A 23,346-nucleotide genomic window follows, 5' to 3' on the forward strand; every position below is an offset into this window, starting at 1 on the left:
AGCACTGGAAAGAGAGGCCTATAGGTCATGCAATCTTTATATGCCCCAGTACAGGGGAATGCCAGGGCCAAAAAGTGGGAGTGGGTGGGTAGGGGAGTGGGTGGGGAGGGTATGGGGGACTTTTGGGATAGCATTGGAAATGTAAATGAGGAAAATACCTAGTAAAAATATTAAAAAAAATAATAATCTGAGGCAGGCCACTTCAGGATGCTCACCTGCTAGTTATTAGCTTGTCCCATTATGGCTCCTGACATGGAACCTCACAGATGGCTGCTAATTTCCACCTAACCCACGACCCAGACTCCAGTTTCTCAGACCATCTCTCCTTCAGGTTAGGGGCAGTGGTCCCATGATCACAATATAGCAATTTAGTAGCTCACCCTTTTGGCACTCCCCTAAGGAACTCAGCAGTAGAGGTCAAACCACTCAAGCTGGTCAACAATGGAGCTGAACCTGCAGCTCAGAGCAAAGCAACCAGAAGAACCTTCCTCTTCTGATTGGCAGATCTTCCAGGAAGCCCTGATTTGCCTTTGAATTTTGACTGTCATGATCTCCTCCCTTTGGGGTATAGTGTGCTGAACCTGCAGTTTGGAGGAAAGCACCTGGAAGAACCCTTCTCTCTTTATTGAAAGGTCTTCTTAGATGCCCTGATTGGCCAGTGAATCTTGACTGACAAGAGCACTTCCCTTGAAGTTAGAGTGCACTGAAGACACATAATGAGGGTTGACTGCCCTGGTATTCTAGTGCAAAAGCTGACCCTTTTCAGATCTGCAAGATTTTTGTTTCAGTATCACCTGTGCCTGTCCTCCAATAACCTATCTTTCTGTCTTTCAGGATTCTGAAGGAATTTCTTCCTTCTCCTTCTCCAGGAACTGTGCTGTTGCTTCTGCTGCTCACTTTCCTTCTCCTTCTCTTTCTCCTCCTCCTCTTTCTCCTCCTCCTCTTTCTCCTCCATCTTGAATCAAGATGGATTCCTTGTACACTCCATTATTCACGTTGGAGTAGAGTGAACTACATGTCCCAAACGCAGAAGGCTTACAAGTATATTAACAATTGAAGAGATATTTTTGACACAAAATAATATATTTGCTTTTGTGATTTCACAATGAGTTCAGGAAAACTGGAATTAATATTCACCTGGTACGTATTGTAATGGTCCAAAAGATCCTAGACTCAGAATGCAAAAACAAAAAGCACTTATTCTGCACAAACAACCAGCTTGTGGCTGTCAACCATTCTTTGAAATGGCAAACCTAGAGAAAGGCATGCAAACCTTCTTATAGGGAACAGGTGGAACTCTAGGGAATTAGGTGATCTAAAATTTCATTGGTGGGTTCTAGGGGGCCACAGGTTGTCAGTGGTCTGAAATCTTAAGTTAAGGATGTTAAACCATATGATGAAACAGGGCTGCCCAGCCCGGATGGCTGATTCTGAGATATTTCCCCATTCTTGTAGTTATCCCTAGGCTCTTCTCTGGAAGGGGGTTAATGAATTTGTTCTGGATTGTATGGTCTGTTGCTGGAGCAGATGTCTTATGACTTAGCTCCAGAGACTTATGGTTTATTCCTGGAGATAGTGCCTTATGGCCTTTTTGAAACCAGGCCTGGTCCTCCAAATGGAGTCCTTAAATAGAGATAAACGAGGTTTATCTTGCCCTTTCAATGTGGCTCTCCAGACAACGCTGGGAGAAAAGCAGGAGATGGATGCCAATCACTCTGGAGCAGTATTGTTAGCCAGCACGTCTTCCTCAGGGGGAAGGTTAATAAGCATATCTGTATTAGTAAAGTTTTCCAGATGAACAGTACTGACAGCAAGGATCTCTGAATGTATTCAGAAAGTGGATATATAAGAATGAGTCACAGTGAGTCACAATGAGTCACAGAAAGATGGCTTAGAGATTGAGAGCACTGTCTGCTCTTCCAGAGGTCCTGAGTTCAATTCCCAGCAACCACATGGTGGCTCGCAACAATCTATAATGTGATCTGATGCCCTCTTCTGGTGTGTCTGAAGATAGCGACTGTGTACTCAAATAAATAAAAATAAGTAAATCTTAAAAAAAAAAGAGTCACAGAATGTTGTCCAATTAGTAAAACAAAGACTATGTACCAATGGCAAGTTGAAGAATACAGTAGTGCCTATATGTCTCACATGGTCTTCTGCACATGTAATAATTCCAAAGATGGAGCCTCTAATGCTAGAAGAATAAAATGATCTCTTTTGCCAGAGAATGGCAAGCAGAAAAAGAGGAGATACCAGCTTCAATATCCTTTATACATGCAGCTTTCACCAGAAGATGTGGCCTAGATCAAAGATTTTGGCTGTCAACCCAAAAGCTCCAGATTAAAGAAGGGTTTTCCTATGTGAAATATTGCAAATAATAGAAATCCCTCTTGGTGCCAACCTACTAAATTTTTGGTAATGAACTTCAGTAATTTGTACTGAAGTGCATTTTGTCATCCTGAATGCTGTCTGTCTGAAGACTGTGGAGAAGCCTCCAGTTTTTACACTTTGTATTTATTCTATGTCTATGAGTGTTTTCCTGGCACTTGTTTGTGTGCAGTACATGCAGTGCTCAGAAGAGGTCATTAGATTCTGTGGGATTGCACTTACAGCAGGAGTTTAATGCCACATGGTTTAGGGGAATGCAACCTGTGTCATCTATAACAATATCCAGTGCTCATAATTAAGCCATGTCTGTATTTGATATATTTTCATTTAAAATTAATTTTTACACACTTGAATCAAAATATATCAGTTTCTCTAACCTTTATCTGTTTATATTTTTCTAATATACAATCCCAATTATGACAAGTGAGGTCAGATGTTAGGTAAGAATATGTAAGCCTAGTGAGCTAACTTCATTTCCTTAACCATTTGCAAAATATCTATTTACAAGCTTGAATGTACAACTTACCTGTTAGATGCTCAGAAATCTTCTATCTATGCCCTTTTACCTAGCAAGGCTACCTTTCTCTTGAGCTCACTGAAACATATGTGGACTCCAACACTCTCTTTTTTCAAATCCTGTTTTATTTGTGTCCTGCTATATCTTACCCCTCTTCTTCCATGATGCAATTGTAAGACGATAGAGTCTGAAGAGAGTACCCACCAAGGAGAGCTCTCAAATGTCTAATTGCTATAAAAGAAGGTTCGACCTCTCTCACTACACCCTTGGCAGGCTGTAAGAAGTCAGTTCATGGTGGTGGTAGAAGGATCCAATCCAACTCTGTAAGGGGCCAAAACTTTTCAACTTTATTGTGGAGCTCCTCAGTGTCAGCCCACAGACTTTGCCTCAATCATCAAGACCACAAGACTCCTCCCAAACAATTTACCTTAAAAAAGGCAGGAACAAACGATTCTTTAGCATTCTCTTTATTGAGGCTTAGACTTTCAGAGCCACACCCAGACAAGGTTTCTGGACACACCTAGCTCTATCTTAAAAGGCAATGTCTTCCTAAACTTGAATATTTCATTACCAGTTAGGTTTTCAATGAACCATATTCAAATATCCTTCAACAATTTACCCCCTTGCTTCTCCCATTTCCATCCTAAATTCTTCTCTGCCAATTTCTTCTTTGTTACATATGTGTGACTATGAAGACCCAAATACATAAATAAAACTTGCTGATTGCATTTTAATTTGTTGTGTGTATATGCTTGAAGGACTGCCCATGTTGCACTGATTAGCCAAACAAGGAACTCATTGCCTGAGGCCAATTCTCCTACTGGAGTGTTCCACTGCTTAGTAAGCAATAACACTTGTGGAGCACAAATCATCCACAGATCAAGAGGACAATAAGATAGGGTGTGTTCTCTGTGAAACAGATAAAATACCTGCCTTGAATCCAAAAGCTGCAAGGGGGTTATTTTATTTACTTAGTGAGCATTTTGCTATTGGTGATAGCAAACCTCCCCAACCTTTGATACAGAGGTAGGTGTCACCCCAATTCCCCAGAATGATTATCTCAGACTTTTTAACTATTCCTCCCAAAGAATTCCAGGTACTGGAAAATAAGTATTCAACATAGAAGCAATGGGTGACATTCCCATTTAAACACCATATCTTGCTTCAATCCTCAGAGAGTGTTTGCTTGCCAACGCAATAGTATTTCTTGTAGGGCTGCTTCAGAGGAGAATCTTAAAATGAACCCACAAGGTACCTCCTACTGTAGCTACTGAGTGTTAGCTCTTTCCAGAGTCCATCACTATCTAGGGTCACCCTGCTGGACCTCAGGAAAGTAGCAGCACTGCCACTGGATGGGAAGAGATCAAATGACTGAGAGAGGCCAGGCCTATTGAGCTCTGACATTCCACAATGGGTGCAGACAGGGTCCTAGACTGGGAAATTTTAGATATGAAGAAGATCTTGCAGTCTTCCAGAGCATGTCTACTTGATTCATTCAATCAAGGAACAGGGTACATCATGTCTACATTCTCTTACACACCTACAGTCAGTTCAGCCATCAATTAGCTTCATAGCTGGGAAGTCCTGCAGGCAAACATAGGTCACATTCAAACAGTAACTGTTGTTTAAGGAGAAATGGCCGTCATGAAAAAGAATAAATTGTCTATGAAGGAATTCAGAGACAGAAGAGAGATGGTGGGAATGCTGTAAGTATAATGGAAAATACAGTTTTTAAAGTGGAAAAGGCTTGATGATTATGTGCTCCATAGAGGAGGGAAGTGTATTAGAGCACACCAAGTATTACTCAGGCCTACTCTCTCAGTAGGATCATCTTAAAACATGGGAAAAAATGTCTCATTCAGTAGGAACACAATCATTACCTAGATATTATTCTTGGTAGAACTAGTGTAACTACAGTAATTTGACATTTTAGCAAGTTCAGCTTTTTATCCAGATTATTGATTGCCTGGGGTTGGATAGAAAAATGGAACAGGACAGTTATCAATCATCTAAAATTGATTACCCCGATGCTAATCTTAAGTACTGTCAAAGCAGAGATATTATTGACATTTGTCCCATCCTTTTCTGGGCTGTGACAAAACATATCTCAAACTTGGTCACAAAATTCAATTATTACACAGGTAAAGCTTCATTTGACAGTCTCAACAGAAAACAGAAGTTGGGTGACAATCATTCACTGACCTATCTTTCCTTTCAATGCACAATCAAGGTCCAGGCTGGGAGAGGTGCAGGACTGACTGACATCGGAGATTGTGGTAACAGAGACAGGATTGGAAGGTCAAATTAATTCTAAATTACAGAGTATAAACCAGCTTGTAGTACAAGAGATAATGCTCTAAACAGAAATAAATAACCTACAGCATCTTTAAAAATGAAAAGGAATTTTTAATGACTGGGAAGTATTTGAGAATGAAAAATATTAAGAGACAATAGCAGAGATGCATTTAAAGGAAATCACATTCAAAAACTGAAATCATGGGCGGTGGAGGCGAACAACTTTTATCCCAGCACTTGGGAGGCAGAGGCAGGTGGATTTCTGAGTTTGAGGCCAGCCTGGTCTACAGATTGAGTTCCAGGACAACCAGGATTACACAGAGAAACCCTGTCTCAGAACAAACAAACAAACAAACAAACATACAAACAAAAAACTGAAATCAATTATTAACTCTTTAAAAAGATAAACATCTTTGAAAAGTTCTCACATAACTCCACCAATTTTTCAACAAAAGGAGAGCATTCCCTGGCAGAGGGAAGGCTGTTAAGAATATAGGGTTTTACCTCACCGCTATGAACAATGTTAGCTGCTGAGTTATGAAACTTAACACATGGAATCACATGAAATCACTGTCCTGTTTGTCAGCTCTCTGAGCTGAAGTAAATTTGCAAGTGGATTGGACATATAGGCAATATTGACATCTAATCGGAAATTCAATATTCATTGGACCAAGCTAATATTCCCAATGTGTATGCCCACCAGTCTGATCTGCTTTCACTCACATGACATGAATTAATAAATGCTGGGGAATTACAAAATCACTCACCCTGGAAAAACCTGGTACTTCTACATAATGGTGATACTAACAATTGTTTGTGTGCCCAATGTCTTTTCGTGAATTACACAAGAATCTTGTCCTCCTACTCTGGTCTGAAGGTAATAGCCATGCTCCACATGCAAATCTTTTCCTCCTTACTGCAATGGAAAGTTGACTACATGGCTCGAACAGGTCATTTAAAACTGAGTTCATTTAACCATTTGGCTAGCTTAATCAAGAAGAAAATATGTTATTGCCCTCAGGAGCAAGAACTGAGATCAAGGCCACCTGGGTGTAAGTGGGAGAGTTTTTCTCAGAAACATCTTTCTAGGCTGGAAGTATAGCTGCTCTAGCACTGATGTGTTTTGATAAGGAAATCACTGCACAAAAGTAAATGATTATTTTGAAAAATCTCTTTACAAAGAGTGTGTATTCAGCTCAAAGAAAAACCAGCCAAGAACAGATTTTGTATTTCACATTTGCTACCATATTAATTCTTTTTAAGTTTTAGGGCCCAGGTTATCCTTTGAACCACAGCAATAGGGAAAGGAGTCTGCAAGTCTAGCCACTGAGGCACATGGGGATTTATAACTCAAGTTCACATTTTAACCATGAAGTAGGATTTCAAAGATAGAGTTAAAAGATGTATCAGTGCTACAATTCTCACACATACAAGGGACACAAAACACAAATATAGAATATTGGAAAAGTCGCCTAACAGTACTATATGGTTATTGCTCCTACATGAACAATTCTTTTGAGCTACTCTAAACCAGATGTTTCTTCTTGAGCAAGCTGGTTCAGAGGAAGGTAATGGGTGCATCAATGCAGGACAAGAAAGAGTTACATTCCAATTAGCCAGACTACTGTCAATCTCAGGGCCATGACTTCAGTGTGGAGAATTCCAGGTTTTTGAGCTATAATTTTTAAATTTTATTTTATATGTATTTTAATTTTATTTTGCATGCATGTGTTTGAGAACAGAAGGCAACAGCAAATAATTCCCAATAATAGTTAACAGCCAGGTAGTTTGGGGAATGGAACCTCTGTCTACTGTAACAATATCCAGTTTATGTTAACTGCTAGGCTGACTGTCTGACAAGGTGCTTATTTAAATTGTACTTTTGTACATGTTAAGTAAAAATATTGCATTATTTTCTTCTTCATTTTCTATTCTTTATCCATTCCCAAAAGTGTTCCAATATCTTCTTTGTTAAGGATGAAAAATAATTCACAAATACATGAAGAAAACCTGCTGTGTGCATTTCCCTTGACTGTGTATTTGATTTTTTCAGGGATGAATAGTTTGCATTGAATATGCCATGAGGAAGCTAATCCCAGCCTGAGGATAATTTTTTGACTTATGGGAGAATCTGCTCCTGAAGTGACCTAGGATATCTTGTGCAAAAAACATGAAGAATAGAAAACTTAGAGTGGTAAACATCTCAGATAACACTTATTGGTGTCATGACCCCGAGCTTCTGGAGCTGCAGGGAAGACTATGGCTACTGTCCTGAGACAATCACAGTCTGCCTTGGCTCTCTGGCCCTTACAACACACCCTGTTGACCACTTTTAACTTGGATGACTGTGAAATCCTGGTGTCCTCCCTCTGTAAGTACCATAAATATAGGCATGTGCAACCATGCCTGGTTTAGGTGGCTTCCACTTCAATTACTAATTCATTAGAATTACAGCGTGTGAAAGATGAATAGTTCCAATAAAGTATATTCAGAAGCAACTTAACTCTGTGACCCTCAGTTTTACCATCTGTAGAATAAACCTAGAAGTCTACCCTTGAGCCAGGTGGTGATGGTGCATGCCTTTAATCCCAGCACTTGGGAGGAAGAGGCAGGCAGATTTCTGAGTTCAAGGACAGCCTGGTCTACAAAGTGAGTTCCAGGACAGCCAGGGCTGTACAGAGAAATCCTGTCTTGAAAAAAAAAGTCTACTCTGGTTTTGGTGAATTATAACAGATGCCACCATAAATCAAAATAATATTGTTCTTAGTTGGGAGAGAGGTTTTTAGGTAGGAAATCTACATATGATGGGATGTTGTGGCCGTCCTGCAGCTCGCAACGAACAGTTCAACTGAGATGGCAACTGGGGCTGAAAGAGAAGAACTAGACGGGCTCGGAAGAAAGAATGGAGCCAAGTCAAAAGTCACTCTGATCAAAGCTCAATTTTTACTGTTGCAACACTCAGTTATGAAGAAAGGGGGAGGGGACCCGATTCCCACCAAATAATCTTGGGGTCCAGTAGCAGGTTGAGCACGTGATGGCTTTGGAACAGCAAGGCAGCAGGTTCCAGCAGTGGACGTGACAGAATGAATGAGCAGGAAGCTCCACCCCAGAGCAAGCAGGTTTCAGGCTGGGGGAGGGGAGACTACATCTCCTCCCTTTTGTTAACAAAAAATTTAAAAAAAGAAAAAGCTGGCCTGAGGCAAAAAAAAAATTTTTTATCTATGCTCAATAGTTTTGCCTGAATTCTAGGGCTAAAGAAAAAACCTGTCTCCGTGGGATTCCCTAACTTTTCTTATGGTAAACTGTATCTGGCTAAGACTGTCCTTTCTATCCCAGTAAACAACTAACAGAAAAGCCTGGAGCTGTAGGCTCTGACTTTATAATGCTAATTAGTACTGAATAGGTAACTTCCTAGTTGAATTTTAAGTAGGGCGTTGGAACCCTGGCTAAGTTTGGCTGAACAAATTAGAAATACACTTCATTAAAAATAACACTGAGTTGATATTCCTCCGCATTTTTGGATGACAGGTGGGAAACAGGGAGAAGGGGGTGACGACTGGCTCCGTAGTAGAAGGCCAATTGGCTTTTTATTTTGGGGTGGGAGGCAGTGAAGACAGTACGGTCTCCAACCTCTCTCCCCCCTATTAATTAAGTTAAATAAGGCAACGCTTAACTGAGGTGATCAAATGATTTTCTCATCTGTAGATGAGTGGGCTTTTAACCTTGGCTTGGGTGGACATTGACCCCATTTCTCCCGTGGGTGCTGTCACGACCCACACCTGTGGCTCTTGGTATCTTTTGGGGAGGGGAGGCAGAGCCGTAGATATTTTTGGTTTTTAGCCAAAATTAGATACCAACCTCCTTTTTAAACCGGGTATAACCCACAGGAAACTCAGAAATGGTTAAGCTGGACCTTCCCCTGCAGTAGTTCTTTGCACCAAGCGATACCCATACTGTATTCGTATGATCACGAACCAGTATGCACAGTTCTGAGTACTGTGCAGCTCCTAAAGGAGAATTATCAACCTCAGATTTAGCAAGGCCTAGGCAAGAATTATGTCATTAGTAACACCACGATTCGTGGCTAAAATAGGAGCTGGGAGTCGTTCCTCTTCATCTCTGTTATTTCCACAGCCTGAGGAACTAAGGACACCTTGCAGTAACAGCAAGGGTAAAAAGCCAGAGGCCAGCTAAGGGACTAAGCCTGTCTATTAAAATAAAAACCAATCTCTATTAATATTAGAAATATCTACTTTTCTAGCCCTCTTGGTAAACCTAAATTTCAACTCAGACTGAAAACCACGTGCTGGAATGTCCTGGGAATGAAGATAGCAGCTGCCACCATTGCGCTCTAGGGGGGCGGGGATGCACATCCACTGGTCCGGCTGGAGAATGTTGATTGACCTGCTTGAAAAACAAAGACTAGACAGTGAGAAAGTAAGAAAGCAGATATTCTTTTGGGGAAGTCCAGGTACTTTATTTAAATGCAAATAGTAAAGCTGAGGTTAATCTCTAGCCTTCTGTCCGGTAGCAGGCTCAGAGAGTAGCAGGAAAACAGCTTTTCTGGGAGCTTTCGTTCCCAGCTGAATTCTAAGCACAAGAGGAATTTTAGTCTTTAGAATGATATTTATGAGAAGAGTCAGAATCTGTGTTCATCTGACGAATTAATCTCTCTGGCAGCCACCGCGCTCCATCTTCATCTCGTGAAAAAACACAAACTGAGCCCCTTCCCCAGATTAGAACCGGATCTGGACCCTTCCATTCGTTAGTCAGGGGGTCCTTCTATTTTATCAACGCATAAGAATTAGAAGTAACTGGATGCCAATGGCGATCCGCTGTAGACTGACCTTTAATATCAGTTTGCAAAAAATTTAGAACAAATAAGGTAAAGGCAAGGTGGGCCTTTGGTGACCTTGGGGGAAATAGCTGCCCCTCTTTTGTTTTAAAAAGCCAAATTTTTAAGGTGCGATGAGCACGTTCAACTATTTCTTGTCCCATGGGGTTGTAAGGAATTCTAGTTTTATGTTTGATACCGAATTATTTTCTCGTTTCCTCGAGAACATTGTTTGTGCATGGGTTCCCTGCGAGATCTCGCAGGAAGACCCGATGTCTGCACAAAGATGGACATATCCCGCCAAATTTGTCTGTCCCTTATGCGGTTGAATCGCAGTTTGGCATATTGCGTTAGCATTCTCATAAGCCAATTGTATAACAAAAGGACTTCCCGTGTCTGAACTTCTAAGGATTCTACTAGCTGAAATCAATAGCCTGTCCACAAAGTCCTGATATGGTTCATCAGAACTCTGCCGAATGTTAGCTAAACTTCCACCAATATCTCCTTTGACTGGCAACTGTCCCCAAGCATGGCATGCGGCTGTTGCAATTTGCGCGTACACTGCAACGGAAAAATCAATCTGATTTGTCTGTCCCTCATATGGACCCTCTCCTAAAAGCATGTTGTTATCCCAGTCTGAATTACCAGCCTGAGCGTTAGAAGCAGCAGTTTTCTTACTGGCGTCTCGCCATTCAGAATCCCAAAGCAAAAAAATCTCCTCCTGACAGCATAGCCTTAGAAAGAGTCTTTTAATCTAAGGGGGTTAAATGTGACTCCACAACTGTGTCCAGTAATGCTTGAGTGAATGGGGCTGAAGGGCCATATTGCACAACAGCGGCCTTTAACTCTTTTATCAACTTGAAATCCAAAGTCTGGTAACGTCTGGCCCTAGTATCTTGCTGATCAACTACCTCGACCACAGGAAAGGCTAGCATATCAGACCTATTCTGTCCTTTTCCATGAGCCTGACTCACAGCTCTTTTTAGTGGCACCTGGTGAACTACAGAAGAGTTACTCTTCTCCGCTTCTGACATCTTTTTTAGTTCTCGAAGCTCATTAGTCAGCCTCTGAAGCTTAATTTCAAACTCTAACTTGCTTAGTCGTGTATCCCTATGAGTAGCACCTCCCTAGGTGGGGACTATAGGTGGAGCGGGAGATTCACAAGAGAACCAATTTTCATTAAAATAATGGGCAGCTCCTCTATCTGAGTGATTTTTGTTAAAAATCAGTTTATCATCTGAGTTTCTACATTTATCAATTTTTGAGTTAAGAAGATCTTTTTCTGAGGAGGCCCTCTCTGATAGGCACTCCTCCTGAGATACCACAAGCTCTGCCTGGGGACAATTTAGCCCTGGAGAAGTGATATCTTTTATAGCATCATTTACGAGTGCCCAGAGGCCTAAGGTAAAATTATCTGCCTGAACGATTTTCAAGGCCTCACCAACTTTCTCCCAGGTTTCGCAATCTACTGTTTCTTCTTCCTTGAACCATGGGCAACAGCTACCTATCTTACCTAAATTTTTTTTTTTACCAATTGTACTTCAAGCCTTACTCCTCTGGCCTGAAACAACTCCTGAAAACTAGGGGCAACCGCCTGATCTATAACTTTAAACCCTCCTTTTTCTGCCTAAAGCAGCTTCCTAAAAAGCTGCGGCCGACCACCTGATTCCCGTTTCTAGTTCCGATTAACACGCTGCTGACCTAAGCAGAACAAGCGTTGGGTTAGCACCGATTTAAGCTTAGCTCATATCTTACCGCACCCTCAGCAATACCTTACAAAAATGAAATTATTAAGCTAGCGCTAGCATGTGTACCTGTTCATTGCTTCGGGGTCTGATACGAAGATCTTTTGCCTTTCCTGTGGAGCTCCACACCAACAGCGTTTTCTCAGCACCCTTCTGCCATTCTCCAGGTCCCTGTTCGGGCGCCAAACTGTTGCGGCCGGCCTGCAGCTCCCAATGAACGGTTCGACTGAGATGGCAACTCAGGCTGAAAGAGAAGAACTAGACGGGCGGAAGAAAGAACGGAGCCAAGTCAAAAGTCACTCTGATCAAAGTTCAATTTTTACTGTTGCAACACTCAGTTATGAAGGAAGGGGGAGGGGACCCGATTCCCACCAAATAATCTCGGAATCCAGTAGCAGGGTGAGCACATGATGGCTTTGGAACAGCAAGGCGGCAGGTTCCAGCAGTGGGCGTGGCAGAACGAATGAGCAAAAAGCTCCACCCCAGAGCAAACAGGTTTCAGGCTGGGGGAGGGGAGACTACAATGGGAGACTTCTGTTAATAGTGTTAGGACTAGGGACTGTGTCCTAACTACTCTAACCAGCTAGGCTGAACCACTCAGCCTCATTAAGCCAAAAAAAAAAAAAAAGGTTTTATCTGGGAACAACATGCCCACCTATATTTAATAAGTGTTTCCTTCTAAAACTAAAACTGACCCATTACAAAAAAGGGATGTAGGAGTGTTTTATATTCTTATTATTCAATTTGTCCTCTTTTCTTCCAACGTTAGATGACAATAAGTTTACAATCTGAAAAGAAGACCGTATTTTACTGCTGTAATCTTTCATTTAATCTTATGTGACTATGACCGAGAAGGCCTAGTATGAAAGTAGTTGGTCAGCAAGGCTGCCAACTTATCCTTGATCTCAGTATAATGATAGCCAAAAGTAGAAGCCACAAAGTTGTCTTCGAGTCTCCACATATCTGTGGATCCATAAAAACCCATCACCATATTCTATACAAACCCAAGTAAAAAATTGTAAAATGACGTTCACCACACTTACAATACAGATAATTTCCTTAGAAGGCAGTGGGTCAAGATGAAATGCCAATTGCACAACTCGCAAGATATGAAGTACCATGGAATGATAAATAATTTATACATACACAATGAATGTAAAGCTATGTTGTGACAGACACAGTTGATTATTAATTATTCTACATTATTACGTCTCTGAGATAGATGAATAGAATGCTTTGCGTGTATACCTAAGGTATCATTGTTCTTTCTATTTTCGTCTATTAAGCATTTTAATTTTTTTAAGATTTATTTATTATATTTGAGATCTGATGCCTTCTTGAGACACACCAGAAGAGGGCATCAGATCTCATTGCAGATGGTTGTGAGCCACCATGTGGTTGCTGGGATTTGAACTCAGGGCCATTGGAAGAGCAATCAGTATTCTTAACCGATGAGCCATCTCTCTAGCCCTAAGCATTTTTTTTTTTCTTTTACAAACCCCACACACCGACGTACTTCCTGCTTTTGTCCAGCTGGGGGCAAGCATACCTTCTGACGTACTTCTTTTTTTTTTTTTTTCCTTTTCCATTTTTTATTAGGTATTTAGCTCATTTACATTTCCAATGCTATACCAAAAGTCCCCCATACCCACCCACCCCACTCCCCTACCCACCCACTCCCCCTTTTTGGCCCTGCCGTTGCCCTGTACTGGGGCATATAAAGTTTGCGTGTCCAATGGGCCTCTCTTTCCAGTGATGGCCGACTAGGCCATCTTTTGATACATATGCAGCTAGAGTCAAGAGCTCCGGGGTACTGGTTAGTTCATACTGTTGTTCCACCGATAGGGTTGCAGATCCCTTTAGCTCCTTGGGTACTTTCTCTAGCTCCTCCATTGGGAGCCCTGTGATCCATCCATTAGCTGACTGTGAGCATCCACTTCTGTGTTTGCTAGGCCCCGGCATAGTCTCACAAGAGACAGCTACATCTGGGTCCTTTCGATAAAATCTTGCTAGTGTATGCAATGGTGTCAGCGTTTGGATGCTGATTATGGGGTGGATCCCTGGATATGGCAGTCTCTACATGGTCCATCCTTTCATCTCAGCTCCAAACTTTGTCTCTGTAACTCCTTCCAAGGGTGTTTTGTTCCCAATTCTAAGGAGGGGCATAGTGTCCACACTTCAGTCTTCATTTTTCTTGAGTTTCATGTGTTTAGGAAATTGTATCTTATATCTTGGGTATCCTAGGTTTTGGGCTAATATCCACTTATCAGTGAGTACATATTGTGTGAGTTCCTTTGTGAATGTGTTACCTCACTCAGGATGATGCCCTCCAGGTCCATCCATTTGGCTAGGAATTTCATAAATTCATTCTTTTTAATAGCTGAGTAGTACTCCATTGTGTAAATGTACCACATTTTCTGTATCCATTCCTCTGTTGAGGGGCATCTGGGTTCTTTCCAGCTACTGGCTATTATAAATAAGGCTGCTATGAACATAGTGGAGCATGTGTCCTTCTTACCAGTTGGGGCATCTTCTGGATATATGCCCAGGAGAGGTATTGCTGGATCCTCCGGTAGTACTATGTAAAATTTTCTGAGGAACCGCCAGACTGATTTCCAGACTGGTTGTACAAGCCTGCAATCCCACCAACAATGGAGGAGTGTTCCTCTTTCTCCACATCCACGCCAGCATCTGCTGTCACCTGAATTTTTGATCTTAGCCATTCTGACTGGTGTGAGGTGGAATCTCAGGGTTGTTTTGATTTGCATTTCCCTGATGATTAAGGATGTTGAACATTTTTTCAGGTGCTTCTCTGCCATTCGGTATTCCTCAGGTGAGAATTCTTTGTTCAGTTCTGAGCCCCATTTTTTAATTGGGTTATTTGATTTTCTGAAGTCCACCTTCTTGAGTTCTTTATATATGTTGGATATTAGTCCCCTATCTGATTTAGGATAGGTAAAGATCCTTTCCCAATCTGTTGGTGGTCTTTTTGTCTTATTGACGGTGTCTTTTGCCTTGCAGAAACTTTGGAGTTTCATTAGGTCCCATTTGTCAATTCTCGATCTTACAGCACAAGCCTTTGCTGTTCTGTTCAGGAATTTTCCCCCTGTGCCCATATCTTCAAGGCTTTTCCCCACTTTCTCCTCTATAAGTTTCAGTGTCTCTGGTTTTATGTGAAGTTCCTTGATCCACTTAGACTTGACCTTAGTACAAGGAGATAAGTATGGATCGATTCGCATTCTTCTACATGATAACAACCAGTTGTGCCAGCACCAATTGTTGAAAATGCTGTCTTTCTTCCACTGGATGGTTTTAGCTCCCTTGTCGAAGATCAAGTGACCATAGGTGTGTGGGTTCATTTCTGGGTCTTCAATTCTATTCCATTGGTCTACTTGTCTGTCTCTATACCAGTACCATGCAGTTTTTATCACAATTGCTCTGTAGTAAAGCTTTAGGTCAGGCATGGTGATTCCACCAGAGGTTCTTTTATCCTTGAGAAGACTTTTTGCTATCCTAGGTTTTTTGTTATTCCAGATGAATTTGCAAATTGCTCCTTCTAATTCGTTGAAGAATTGAGTTGGAATTTTGATGGGGATTGCATTGAATCTGTAGATTGCTTTGGGCAAGATAGCCATTTTTACAATGTTGATCCTGCCAATCCATGAGCATGGGAGATCTTTCCATCTTCTGAGATCTTCTTTAATTTCTTTCTTCAGAGATTTGAAGTTTTTATCATACAGATCTTTCACTTCCTTAGAGTCACGCCAAGATATTTTATATTATTTGTGACTATTGAGAAGGGTGTTGTTTCCCTAATTTCTTTCTCAGCCTGTTTATTCTTTGTGTAGAGAAAGGCCATTGACTTGTTTGAGTTAATTTTATATCCAGCTACTTCACCGAAGCTGTTTATCAGGTTTAGGGGTTCTCTGGTGGAATTTTTAGGGTCACTTATATATACTATCATATCATCTGCAAAAAGTGATATTTTGACTTCCTCTTTTCCAATTTGTATCCCCTTGATCTCCTTTTGTTGTCGAATTGCTCTGGCTAATACTTCAAGTACTATGTTGAAAAGGTAGGGAGAAAGTGGGCAGCCTTGTCTACTCCCTGATTTTAGTCGGATTGCTTCCAGCTTCTCTCCATTTACTTTGATGTTGGCTACTGGTTTGCTGTAGATTGCTTTTATCATGTTTAGGTATGGGCCTTGAATTCCTGATCTTTCCAGAACTTTTATCATGAATGGGTGTTGGATCTTGTCAAATGGTTTTTCTGCATCTAGCGAGATGATCATGTGGTTTTTGACTTTGAGTTTGTTTATATAATGGATTACATTGATGGATTTTCGTATATTAAACCACCCCTGCATCCCTGGAATAAAACCTACTTGGTCAGGATGGACGATTGCTTTAATGTGTTCTTGGATTCGGTTAGCGAGAATTTTATTGAGGATTTTTGCATCGATATTCATAAGGGAAATTGGTCTGAAGTTCTCTATCTTTGTTGCGTCTTTCTGTGGTTTAGGTATCAGAGTAATAGTGGCTTCATAAAATGAGTTGGGTAGAGTACCTTCTACTTCTATCTTGTGAAAAAGTTTGTGCAGAACTGGAATTAGATCTTCTTTGAAGGTCTGATAGAACTCTGCACTAATCCCGTCTGGTCCTTGGCTTTTTTTGGCTGGGAGACTATTAATAACTGCTTCTATTTCTTTAGGGGATATGGGACTGTTTAGAAGGTCAACTTGATCCTGATTCAACTTTGGTACCTGGTATCTGTCCAGAAATTTGTCCATTTCGTCGAGGTTTTCCAGTTTTGTTGAGTATAGCCTTTTGTAGAAGGATCTGATGGTGTTTTGGATTTCTTCAGGATCTGTTGTTATGTCTCCCTTTTCAGTTCTGATTTTGTTAATTAGGATTTTGTCCCTGTGCCCTCTAGTGAGTCTAGCTAAGGGTTTAATCTATCTTGTTGATTTTCTCAAAGAACCAACTCCTCGTTTGGTTAATTCTTTGAATAGTTCTTCTTGTTTCCACTTGGTTGATTTCACCCCTGAGTTTGATTATTTCCTGCCATCTACTCCTCCTGGGTGAATTTGCTTCCATTTTTTCTAGAGCTTTTAGATGTGTTGTCAAGCTACTAGTATGTGCTCTCTCCTGTTTCTTCTTGGAGGCACTCAGAGCTATGAGTTTCCCTCTTAGAAATGCTTTCATTGTGTCCCAAAGGTTTGGGTACGTTGTGGCTTCATTTTCATTAAACTCTAAAAAGTCTTTAATTTCTTTCTTTATTCCTTCCTTGACCAAGGTATCATTGAGAAGAGTGTTATTCAGTTTCCACGTGAATGTTGCCTTCCTGTTATTTATTTTGTTATTGAAGATCAGCCTTAGTGCATGGTGATCTGATAGGATACATGGGACAATTTCAATATTTTTGAATCTGTTGAGGCCTCTTTTGTGACCTATTATGTGGTCAATTTTGGAGAAGGTACCATGAGGTGCTGAGAAGAAGGTATATCCTTTTGTTTTAGGATAAAATGTTCTGTAGATATCTGTCAGATCCATTTGTTTCATCACTTCTGTTAGTTTCAGTGTGTCCCTGTTTAGTTTCTGTTTCCATGATCTGTCCATTGGTGAAAGTGGTGTGTTGAAGTCTCCCACTATTATTGTGTGAGGTGCAATGTGTGCTTTGAGCTTTACTAAAGTTTCTTTAATGAATGTGGCTGCCCTTGTATTTGGAGCATAGATATTCAGAATTCATAGTTACTCTTGGAGGATTTTACCTTTGATGAGAATGAAGTGCCCCTCCTTGTCTTTTTTGATGACTTTGGGTTGAAAGTCAATCTTATCAGATATTAGGATGGCTACTCCAGCTTGTTTCTTCATACCATTTTCTTGGAAAATTGTTTTCCAGCCTTTCTTTCTGAGGTAGTGTCTATCTTTTTCTCTGAGATGTGTTTCCTGTAAGCAGCAAAATGTTGGGTCTTGTTTGTGTAGCCAGTTTGTTAGTCTATGTCTTTTTATTGGGGAGTTGAGACCATTGATGTTAAGAGATATTAAGGAAAAGTAATTGTTGCTTCCTGTTATTTTCGTTGTTAAAGTTGGCATTCTGTTCTTGTGGCTGTCTTCTTTTAGGTTTGTTGAGGGATTACCTTCTTGTTTTTTCTAGGGCGTTGTTCCCGTTCTTGTATTGGTTTTTTTCTGTTATTATCCTTTGAAGGGCTGGATTCGTGGAGAGATAATGCGTGAATTTGGTTTTGTCGTGGAATACTTTGGTTTCTCCCTCTATGATAATTGAGAGTTTGGCTGGGTATAGTAGCCTGGGCTGCAGTTTGTGTTCTCTTAGTGTCTGTATAACATCTGTCCAGGCTCTTCTGGCTTTCATAGTCTCTGGTGAAAAATCTGGTGTAATTCTGATAGGCTTGCCTTTATATGTTACTTGACCTTTTTCCCTTACTGCTTTTAGTATTCTATCTTTATTTAGTGCATTTGATGTTCTGATTATTATGTGTCGGGAGGAATTTCTTTTCTGGTCCAGTCTATTTGGAGTTCTGTAGGCTTCTTGTATGTTCATATGCATCTCATTCTTTAGATTTGGGAAGTTTTCTTCAATAATTTTGTTGAAGATGTTTGCTGGACCTTTGAGTTGAAAATCTTCATTCTCATCCACTCCTATTATCCGTACGTTTGGTCTTCTTATTGTGTCCTGGATTTCCTGGATATTTTGAGTTAGGATCTTTTTGCATTTTCCATTTTCTTTGATTGTTGTGCCGATGTTCTCTATGGAATCTTCTGCACCTGAGATTCTCTCTTCCATCTCTTGTATTCTGTTGCTGATGCTCAAATCTATGGTTCCAGATTTCTTTCCTAGGGTTTCTATCTCTAGTGTTGCCTCGCTTTGAGTTTTCTTTATTGTGTCTACTTCCCTTTTTAGGTCTAGTATGGTTTTGTTCACTTCCATCACCTGTTTGTATGTTTTTTCCTCTTTTTCTGTAAGGACTTCTACCTGTTTGATTGTGTTTTCCTGTTTTTCTTTAAGGACTTGTAACTCTTTAGCAGTGTTCTCCTGTATTTCTTTAAGTGATTTATTAAAGTCCTTCTTGATGTCCTCTACCATCATCATGAGATATGCTTTTAAATCTAGGTCTAGGTTTTCGGGTGTGTTGGGGTGCCCTGGACTGGGCGAAGTGGGAGTGCTGGGTTCTGATGATGATGAGTGGTCTTGGTTCCTGTTAGTTAGATTCCTATGTTTACCTTTCGCCATCTGGTAATCTCTGGAGTTAGTAGTTATAGTTGACTCTGTTTAGAGATTGTTCTTCTGGTGATTCTGTTACCGTCTATCAGCAGACCTGGGAGACAGATTCTCTCCTCTGAATTTCAGTGCTCAGAGCACTCTCTGCTGGCAAGCTCTCTTACAGGGAAGGTGCACAGATATCTTGTGATTGGACCTCCTCCTGGCCGAAGAAGAAGGCCCAAAACAGGACCTTTCTCAGAAGCTGTGTTGCTTTGGCAGTTCCCAGAAGCTGTCAGCTTCTGTGGTGCAGACTCTCACCTGTGCAGACTAAATTCCTAAGTTCCGTGGAGGCCCGGAACCAAGATGGCGACCGCTGCGACCGCTGCTGCTGAGGCTGAGGCCGCCTCCCGAGCCAGGCAGACACCTGTCCTCTGGTCCGGACAGTGGCCGGCTCAGCCCTAAGCATTTTAATTTTAATATCATTAAAGCGTGTTGACAAAACAGAACCCACTGAGTGTACATCTTCTACCTTTGGACTTGTACTCAGAAGGCTGACACATAATTATCAAGAGTAAAGGATAACCCTGACTAATGACTGACACCAAAGCTAGGATGCATAACAACCAACTCTCAGAGGAATATGTGAGAAAATGACACACAAAGCAGCGCCCACCATGCTTTCACCAGCAACCTTACTTGAAATGTATGATCTCACTGCCCTCATATTTAAATAAACAATGGACCACTTAGAAGATGAGTATCCAATTCATTTCATTGCAGTAGAAGAGTACCTATCAGCAAGAAAAGTGGGATTAAAGCTGAACAGAAATCACAGAAGGAAGTCAAGGATCGCATAATAAACATCTGTGAATGGATTTGAAAGGCATAGAATAAGCTCTAATATCTATTCCAAATGTTTGAAAATAAAACCACCACCACAATTGGTGATCTATACTATAACACTCGAGTGACCACGGGAAATAATTTACTTCCATCAAGGCTCTGATGAGGAAGAGATGAAGCAGTATATTCTTCCTGATATGGAAAACATCTGTGATGTTACAGTCTATAACGAGGTCATCAACATGGATAGGGTTTTCTCTTGTATAAGATTTTTTTCTATTTCCTGACATCATGATGATAAAAACACTTTAATTATTTAGATGGCTAGAGACATGGCCAAGTAATTAAGAAAACTTCATTCCCAGGGACAGAGTCAGGTTTGGACATCTTCCTGTATCTTCTGCCATAAGAAGATACAACAACTTAATAATCTTGGAAATCAGCATAGACATGCACATACTCACCCGAAGATGCAGGCAAACCCCTAAAAATAAAATTAAAAGAAATTGATGTGCAAGAAAATTTTACTCATGATGTTCTTCTTGTATAAGCATTAACAACTATAACCCAGGGTTTGTGGCATCTAACACTTATCCACAGAGTTTTTCTTCATCATGAGTTGGCTTATGTAACAGAAAGCAAGCATAGAGGATTGATGGCAGAGAAATCAATACTTCTCAGTTAGTAGTGTCATTTGGGGACATGTAGGAAACGTCTGCCTGCTGGAGAAAATATGTCACTAGGTTGAATTTCAGAGTTTACTTCATCAAGTCATGTCTTGTTCATGTCCTCTCTCTCTCTCTCTCTCTCTCTCTCTCTCTCTCTCTCCCTCCCTCTCTCTCTCTCTCTCTCCCTCCCTCCCTCCCTCCCTCCCTCCCTCCCTCCCTCTCGGTGTTTTTGAGACAGGGTTTCTCTATGTAGCCCTGGCTGTGATGGAACTCACTCTGTAGACCAGGCTGGCATCGAACTCAGAAATTTGCCTGCCTCTGCCTCCCAAGTGCTGGGATTAAAGGCCAATGACACCACACCCGGCCCTAACTCTCTCTTTAAGGCTATTGGTTGAGGACTTGAGCTCTCAGCTCCTGCTTTAGCTGCCACAAATGACACTTGCTGCCCTGAGAATATCATGGTGATCCTATATGCCTTTAGAACTTTAAGGAAATTTAAATGCTTCTAAAAATTACCTTCATGTTGAGGTTTCGTCTCTTGCTATGTACTGTAATGTTAAAAGCAGGAAACTAAAAACGGATTGCTACATAGAAGACAAGATCTGCACACAGACCAAAGAAACGTTATGTGACCTTGCTCTCAAGTTACTTCTGCCTGGTTATTAAAGATGACAACAATCAATAGATGGGCAGTAGCTGGGCAGAAGAGACATAGAAAAGGTTTTGGGATACTAAACTTGGGATCAGTGGAGAACCACAAGGAAGAGAAGAAAGTAGACAGAGAAAAAGAAGCCTTATGTTAGGTCAATAACAAAATAATGGTCATGTGTGGTGACTACTTGGAATTAAACATAGCCCAGATGAAATAAGGCAAATTATATGACAAAATTCCTGGCTGGCAAATAGACATGGTAGCATAGAGGATAGATAGCAGCCAATATTTGGTGCTGATTAAGATTTATCACAAATAGAAAAGTTGGGTGTGTTTTACCTAGAAAAGAAATGGCCAAAGTTGGGGTGGAAACCCTGATTTGGGATTGCATTTTTCTATAATACATTAGACATTTTATCACAACAACAGAAAAAGCACTAATACTCACCAACAGTGTTTCACACCTGAATGAGTTATTTCATGGACTTAAAGTAAACTGTGAATTCTAAACCAGTTACCTCATCAATGAACCTCATAAGGCTTTTGTCCCTATGAGTTTCCAGGTAGGAACAAAACAGAGACATCATCATAATTGAGCAGATAGTTGACAGTTGCTAGTTTTTCTCAAGCATGAATAATGTTCCCAAAAGTCCCCTATACTTTTGGAATAGCATTTGAAATGTAAATGAAGAAAATATGCAAGGAAAAAAAAAACAGAAAAAAAAAGAATAATGTTGCCGGCCAGTGTTGGCACACACCTTTAATCCCAGCACTTGGGAGGCAGAGGCAGGCAGATTTCTGAGTTCAAGGCCAGCCTGGTCTACAAAGTGAGTTCCAGGACATCAAGGGCTACACTGAGAAACCCTGTCTTGAAAAAGAAAACAACAACAACAAAAAAAAGTTAATATAACTGTGTTGGCCAAAGTTTGGACCATGTCAATCAGAGTCATAGATTCCCTTATTTTTGAGTTCTTTAAAGTTCTAAAATATTATTGTGACATGCAATCTTTAAAAGATCTAGAACATGCTAAAGGTATTACTCTCACATACAGATACTGTGACATGGAAAATGTTTCTACGGTGGCTCCATTTACAGGGTTACCCTACAGCATGGATTTTTCTCAAGAAAAAACAAGTGGTCCACACGCAAGCTTTACCACATTCCTTATTTTTACGAGGTTTCTTACAAGTCTGTGTTAATCTTTTTTGGGGGGGAGGGGTTCAAACAGGGTTTCTATATAGCCCTGGCTGTCCTGGAACTCACTTTGTAGACCAGGCTGGCCTCGAACTCAGAAATCCGCCTGCCTCTGCCTCCCGAGTGCTGGAATTAAAGGAGTGCACCACCATGCCCTGCTATGTCTGTGTTAATTTATACATTATGAGGTAAATGTCAACTGCAAAGGCCTTACCACATTACTCACAAAGAGTTTCTCTCTCCAGTGTCTTCTTCTATGTATTCTGAGATATATTATGTGCTCTTTTATGTATTCAAAGATAACTGTGATATGCAAAGGTTTACCACATTGTGTATATTTATAGTGTCTCTCTCTCTCTCTCTCTCTCTCTCTCTCTCTCTCTCTCTCTCTCTCTCTCTCTCTCTCTCCAGTATGTGCTCCTCGCTGCATCAGGAGATAACTTTGCACAGCATAGGTTTTACCACATTGCTTATACTCAGAAGGATTCTTGCCCCTACAAATGTGTTCATGACGATTAAGACTATGATCAGAGTCAGTCTTTCTCTTCAGTATCACTTACACATTCAGAAATGATGGTGTTGTAAAAAGGTTGCTCACATCCATTTCCTTCGTAGCTTTTCCCTCCAGTATGTATTCTTTTATTCTGTTAAAGATGACCATGTTTTGAAGACTTTCACAAACTGATTACACTTGTAAGGTTTCTCTCTAGTATGTCCTTTATGAATTGTAGATTATAATGATGGGAAAAAGCTTTGTCACATTCATTTCATTTGTAAGATTTCACTCCAGTATAAATTCTTCATCGGATTGGAGGTTACAAAGGTTGGGAAAAGGCTTTGTCACACTGATTCCATTTGTAGGGTTTCTCTCCTGTATATCTTCTTCTATGAATTTGAAGATAACTGTGTTGTGAAAAGGCTTTGTCACATTGATTACATTAGTATGGCTTCTCTCCAGTATGTGCTCTTTTATGATTTTGGAAGCAAA

At 40.7% G+C, this 23,346-nt stretch overlaps 1 long non-coding RNA gene across 2 annotated transcripts; it reads right to left on the reverse strand.

The window, feature by feature from the left end:
• Positions 1 to 7,888: 7,888 nt before the first annotated feature.
• Gm19792 lies at positions 7,889 to 23,338 on the reverse strand. Of its 2 annotated transcripts, none has more exons than XR_003950606.1 (3): positions 22,919 to 23,338; positions 11,849 to 12,037; positions 7,889 to 9,607 (listed from the first exon to the last, which is right to left on the reverse strand). It is a non-coding gene; the product is annotated as a predicted gene, 19792 (long non-coding RNA). The 2 variants fall into 2 exon arrangements; XR_003950605.1 differs by having other exon boundaries at positions 8,850 to 9,604.
• Positions 23,339 to 23,346: the final 8 nt, after the last annotated feature.

Source organism: Mus musculus, chromosome 13, assembly GCF_000001635.26.
Source record: "Mus musculus strain C57BL/6J chromosome 13, GRCm38.p6 C57BL/6J".
In the NCBI taxonomy this organism is placed as follows: Eukaryota; Metazoa; Chordata; class Mammalia; order Rodentia; family Muridae; genus Mus; species Mus musculus.